This window comes from Antechinus flavipes, chromosome 2 (genome assembly GCF_016432865.1).
Source record: "Antechinus flavipes isolate AdamAnt ecotype Samford, QLD, Australia chromosome 2, AdamAnt_v2, whole genome shotgun sequence".
Classification (NCBI taxonomy): Eukaryota; Metazoa; Chordata; class Mammalia; order Dasyuromorphia; family Dasyuridae; genus Antechinus; species Antechinus flavipes.
The window spans coordinates 257,616,400-257,622,399 of NC_067399.1; the positions used below are offsets into that span (position 1 = coordinate 257,616,400).

Below are 6,000 nucleotides of genomic sequence, written 5' to 3' on the forward strand. Positions count from 1 at the left end.
TGTCCTTCTACCTGATATTCTCTCTCTTGTTGCCATGCCTTTGCACTAGCTAAATTCAGTGTGGATAGTGCATTTCCTCCTGACCTCGGCCTCTTAGAATCCCTACACCCCTTTAAGGCCCAGTTCAGAAATTACTTTATAAAGGAAGCCTTTCCTGATCCCCTGGACAATGCATGCCTTCTGCCCTGGAACCCTCCTGACTAGAGGGCAGATCCAAAAGTTCCTCCCAAATCCTCCATTTAAGGAGAGTGATCAGGTTAGTCACTTCTCCTTTTCCCTAGGGCTACATTCCTTTGAACTTCTATAATCAATCTCCTGAACTCGAACCTTTCCCCCTTATCCACCCCTTTCAGCTATCTTTTGTGTGTTGCCTTCTCTCAATAAAGTGGAAGCTCATTGAAGTCAAGAACTCTTTCTTTTTTATATTTGTATCCCTATACACTTAGCATAGCACCTGGTGTGCAGGAGGTGCTTAATGGATGACTATTAGTCCTTTGATGATTGCATTTATTACAGGTGTAATGTCTCAAACATAATAATAATACACAATAATATTATATGATAGTTTGATACAGTGGATAGAGTGGACTTGATGTCAGGAAAGTGTGGATTCATATCCTGCCTTGACAGTTTCCTTCTCTGTAATAAGAGAGAGGGAATTGGGCAAAATGAACTCCTAAATTCCCTGAGAATTAAGCTTTTCAAAAGGTGTAACTCCTTCACAGGATCAGGTTTGAAGATCAAGGCTTTGATTTATTCTGGTGGCAATTGTTCTGTCAGCAGTCATCTCCATGTGTATAAATATAAAATTGCATATCTATATAAGACAAGTCAAATCACAAAGGTCCAAGGCTACAATGTAAAATACTTAAGGAGGTGATGGAAAGACTTTTGAAAAGTACTATGGAAATCACTCTAATATAAGCCCCTTTCACTTTAACCACAAATGATTCTGCTACTTTCTAACATAGTGGGAGATTTCTTTTAAAAGTACAAACTAATGATCCTGGGTTGGTAATACCCAAAAGTCTCATAAGCTATAATACTTCCAGTAATAGTAGGAGGGAAATTAGAAAGCTGGAAAGGAAGTAGATAAATCTTTTTTTTTTTACTTATTTTTACTTTTGAGGTGAAGAAACAGAGATTTTTTAAAAAATGATTTTCTCACCTGAAGATAGTTATTATCTTCTTTGAACTCCCAACCACCACATACATATATTTAACAATTTCTAATCCACCCAATTTGTACTATCAATTAGCCCACATATTTCCACTTTATCCACTAGAATAACTTGTAAAAAATCCAATGCTTTGTTGACATACAAGTCATTTCCCCCAAAAATCCCATTTATTTTTTTAGATCCCATTTATTTCAACTAATTTTTATACAACACGACCTCCAGTCTCTTTACCATCCTGTTTAGTCTCTTTGAGGGGTCTTCCAAAGTTCTAAGTTTCTAAGTGGGATCAATGCCCATAAATTTTCCATCTAGTTCTAAACACAACTCTGCAAATATGATCTGATCCAGTAATGGAATAAAACTATCATCTCTCTTTTTCTGACACTTAATATAGCCTAAAGATTGCATTTGCTTGAACAGCTATCATGTCACTCTACTGACTTATACTGAGCTTGCAATCTACCAAAACTCTTAATTTTCCCCAAATTATTTGTTCACATCTTTCTCAACCTATCATTGGGCAATTAAAATTTTATGTCAAGTATAGGATTTTACATTTACTCCCACTTTCATCTTCCAGCCTATTGTAATTATCAGGGATCATAATTTAGTCATCCAGCATCACTGATTGTCCCTCTCAATTTCATACTATCTATAAATTTCACAAGCTTGCTACTATACATACTGTCATGTGAGACAATGACAAACACATTGAATGACACACAATCAAGGACAGATTCCTGGAACATTTCACTAGAGACCTCCTTGCAAGACACTGACCCCTTAATGACTAGGTTCAATCATTTAATTCTTAATTCATCAAAATTGTACTGTCAATTAGACTACATATTTCCATCTTTTCCACTAAAATAACTTATAAGACTATCCAATGCTTTGCTGATATTCAGGCATCCGATATGTTCCTTATTTTCCTCCTCTATCAGTTCAGGAATCTTATTAAAATAAGAAGTGGGGTTAGTCTAACCTTATCAGATCATCAGGCTTGTGATCTTGCTCTTTCTTGTGCTTTGGGAAGAAGCTGGCTAAACATTCTTGCTAATGATTTTCTTACTATTCTTTTATTCCAGATGAGCTTAGAAAATGATGACAAGAGAGCTCGCACAAGATCTAAGGCAATACGAGGTGAGCATCTGCTGTCCCTATGGGGGTTCCTTGGGTGAGCCCAAACCCTCATCTGGCCTGGAGAGCATGTAGTAATGGGCATCTGGCAATACTTCACTCAGGCCCAGAGTTATCTTCCCTAAAGTTTCAAATACTATCCTTCCCAAGCATTCCCTCCTTCCAAGAACAAAGATCAACAAACATTTATGTTCCTTGCATTCCATTTGTCCCCTATCCCCATTCTCTTTAAACTCATATACTTGGTTTCATGGGAATTTTGATAACTTCAGATCAGTTACAGTGGCTTTCATCCATGTGCTCTGCCAAGATCTTTGAAGATGGACATCTGAGAGAAGCTGGCTAAGGGGTCCATGCTGGGAGCAAACAAAGCTGCCTGATACAAGGGACCCAGGGACCAGGGATTCGTTCATTCAGAGATTGATAACCATTTGTTTCCCAGCTTGAAAATGATATGCAACAAACAACATTTCATTCATCAGCCACTTTTTCTATCCCCAAAGCAAGCCTTAGATTCTGGACCCACATTTGGGGAGTTGGGTAGGAAGTGTGGTATCCAGGAGAGGTTCACAGGAGAAATAATAGTGAGAGTGGTCTTGTTTTCTCAGGTGTCCTGAAAATATTTGTCACATAAATCCTTTGATTGTATGTTTCACTAACCCAGAGTCCTGCTCCTGTCCATAATGTTCTGGTTGCCAATGTCCCCTAAAAGTAAATATTCCCCACATTATAAAACTACATCTAATCAAAAATTGGTTTTGTGATGTGCACAGCCATATACAAATAGAGATAAAAGATTACTGGATATGGAAACCTGCCTCAGATGTTAAATTCTAGGTTAAAGAATAGACATAGAACAATATGATCATCACCTGCAGTATTTGTTCTCCATCTTAATCAAGTTGGCTAAGGCCTGTTTGATTTGAAGGTCATTTCACATACCCTATAATTTGGTGCCTGTCCTTTCACTTGGATTTGAGCATCCAATTATCATTAACAAGCGGTCATTTAGCCCTAAATTTTACAAATTTAGTTTGTATTTGGCATGTCAGGTTTATGGTTAGTAAAGAATGTATGCTACCACCTGTAATCAGAGTCATAAATATCATTACCAACTCAAATAACAAGAGAATTGGCAAAGCCAAGTTCTGCTATTGGTTTGGTTCCATTCTAAAGAATGGAGGCAAGGACAGGAGCACCAGAGCTCTGTAAGTGAGCTAAGAGCAGAAGGGCTTATTCTTTTGAAACTCAGTTTGCACAATTAAAAGGAAGATGCCACAGAATTTGCAGACAAAAATAGTTAAGTTCTAACTATATATGTTTTCTGATTTTAAAGGGAGGCTATCAACACATTCACAGGCAAGACAAGTAAATTGTTTCATTGTTAATATAAATGGGGGGAAGGTAGTTTGATACATGGATACTAAGTGATTCTCATCCTTTGGAATACATTTTTGTACATTTTGCAAAGTTATTTACATTCTGAGAAACCCAGAATAATGCTCTACTTTTCAAACCTCTAATGAAGCAATATGTATTTATTCTTTTGACTCTTGTGTTTTTCTTTTGTGTTTCCCCCCTTCTTTTTCCCAGTGCCCACGGAACTCATAGGACAGGAGGTGAGGTAAGAGATGTTCCTTGTTGACCATCTACTTATATTCTGAGGAGGCTGAAGAACAAGCATCATTTCAAATGGTTCTGGTTGCATTGTTTTCTGCTCTTCTGGGGAAATTTGGAAAAGTTATTAACTAAAACAGAGTCACTGACCTATTAATCAAAATGTTCATCTCTATATCCAGGAATTATGTCTGTACAATAATACTAAGGCTTTTTTTGTATAGTGAATAGAGTACTTAATTTGAAGTCAGGAAGACCTGAGTTTGAATCCTACCTTAGAAGTCATGTCATCCTGGGCAAGTCATTTAACATCTCTAAGGTTTAGTTTTCTCATCTGTAATATTTATTTCAGAGGATTGTTGGAAAGATCAAATGATATAATATATAGAACGTGTTTGGAAAACCTTAAGGGACTATATAACTTGGCAGTGGTGGTATAAAATTCTCTCCTATATATGATTTCAATTGGGAAATTTCTCTTTATCTACCTACCTCCAGCCAACTAATTTTTAGATTAGAAAATTGAATTAAAAGATTCAAAAGAATCAAAAATTCAAAAACTGACAAATCAAAATGACTTCCACCCATGGCTCCCAGGACTATGGCTGTCTACAAAGACAGTTTCAGCATCAATCCTTGAAATGCACAAACATGCACACACACACACACACACATATGTACATACACATACACAGTGTTATAATTATCCTTATATTGGAGAAGGAATAAAATGGCCTAATAATGTTAATTACACAAGGAAATTTGTGTCAGAGGAGCTGAAGGCCAAGTTGAGTCACTGAGAGGAGAATAGGTTCTGTTCTAAGAAGAGTGGCTTCCAGTGGCAAAAACAATAATCTTGTTCACTGGTTAGCAAGTGTTTTGACTAAACACAGTTGTATTCCTTCTGTAATTATCTTTATCTACCTCAGGTAAAGTCTCAAGCATCCTAAAAATCAGAAATATCATGCCTTAAAATGCAAGATGAATTATATTTTCCTAGGATAGTAGTTCATTCCTTTCCCAGTGTTTGGTATGAGAAATAAGGTGGGGGTGGGGGAAGCCCACAGTTCTATGTATATGGGGCTAGACTAGATGTAGTAAACCAGACTGGAGGGCATAAGAGTGAACCAAAGTCACTTTTCAACTACATTTGCTCTTTTTTCTTGCTTCAGGAAAGATCATGTTGGTGAGAGTTAGATTCATGGAGGTTTGGGTCCTCAGATGTACCAGAACTTTTAGAAGTTTATTTTCAGGACTTCAGCGGAGTCAAATATTAATTCAATTTAATGAAACAAAAATGATTGAGTACTCACTATGTAGTAAAGAAGGGAAGGAGAGAAGGAGGGAAGGAGGAAAGGAAGGAAGGAAGACAAAAGAAGGAAGGAAGGAAGGAAGGAAGGAAGGAAGGAAGGAAGAAAGGAAGGAAGGAAGGAAGGAAGGAAGGAAGGAAAGAAGGAAGGAAGGAGAGAAGAAAGGAAGGAAGGAAGGAAGGAAAGAAGGAAGAAAGAAGGAAGGAAGGAGAGGGAAAGAAGGAAGGAAGGAAGGAAGGAAGGAAGGAAGGAAGGAAGGAAGGAAGGAGAGGAAAGAAGGAAGGAAGGAAGGAAAGAAGGAAGGAAGGAAGGAAGGAAGGAAGGAAGGAAGGAAGGAAGGAAGGAAGGAAGGAAGGAAAGGAGAATGGGAAGGAGGAGGGAGGGAGAAGGGAGGGAGGAAAAAGTTCCCACATGGAGAAGATATCCAATGACAAAATCAAAGATCTGTGATGTATATGTCCATACTATATGATCAAGAGATAACTGAACATAAATGTTAAATTAATGAATATAGAGGGAGAAAGGGAGGGAGGGAGTAGGGAGAAAGGGAGGGAGGGAGTAGGGAGAAAGGAAGGAAGAAAGAAAAAAAGAAAATAGTCTTTACTAGAGAGGAAATTACATTCTATTGGCCAAATATCATATAGTTAGACGAAATGACCTCTTAAGTCACTTCCAATTCTAACTCGATGATCCAATATACATAAGTAAGTAAATGCAAAGTAGGTACAAAGTAATAAAAACATAACTTCAGG

The 6,000-nt window shown here is 37.5% G+C and overlaps 1 long non-coding RNA gene across 2 annotated transcripts in view; it reads left to right on the forward strand.

The window, feature by feature from the left end:
• Nucleotides 1-4,099, forward strand: part of LOC127549057 (uncharacterized) — a 92,917-nt gene extending 88,818 nt beyond the window's left edge. For both annotated transcript variants that reach the window (XR_007950512.1, XR_007950513.1), the window contains exons 3-4: nt 2,270-2,324; nt 3,915-4,099. This is a non-coding gene — a long non-coding RNA (uncharacterized LOC127549057). The remainder of the gene's footprint in view (nt 1-2,269; nt 2,325-3,914) is intronic.
• Nucleotides 4,100-6,000: the final 1,901 nt, after the last annotated feature.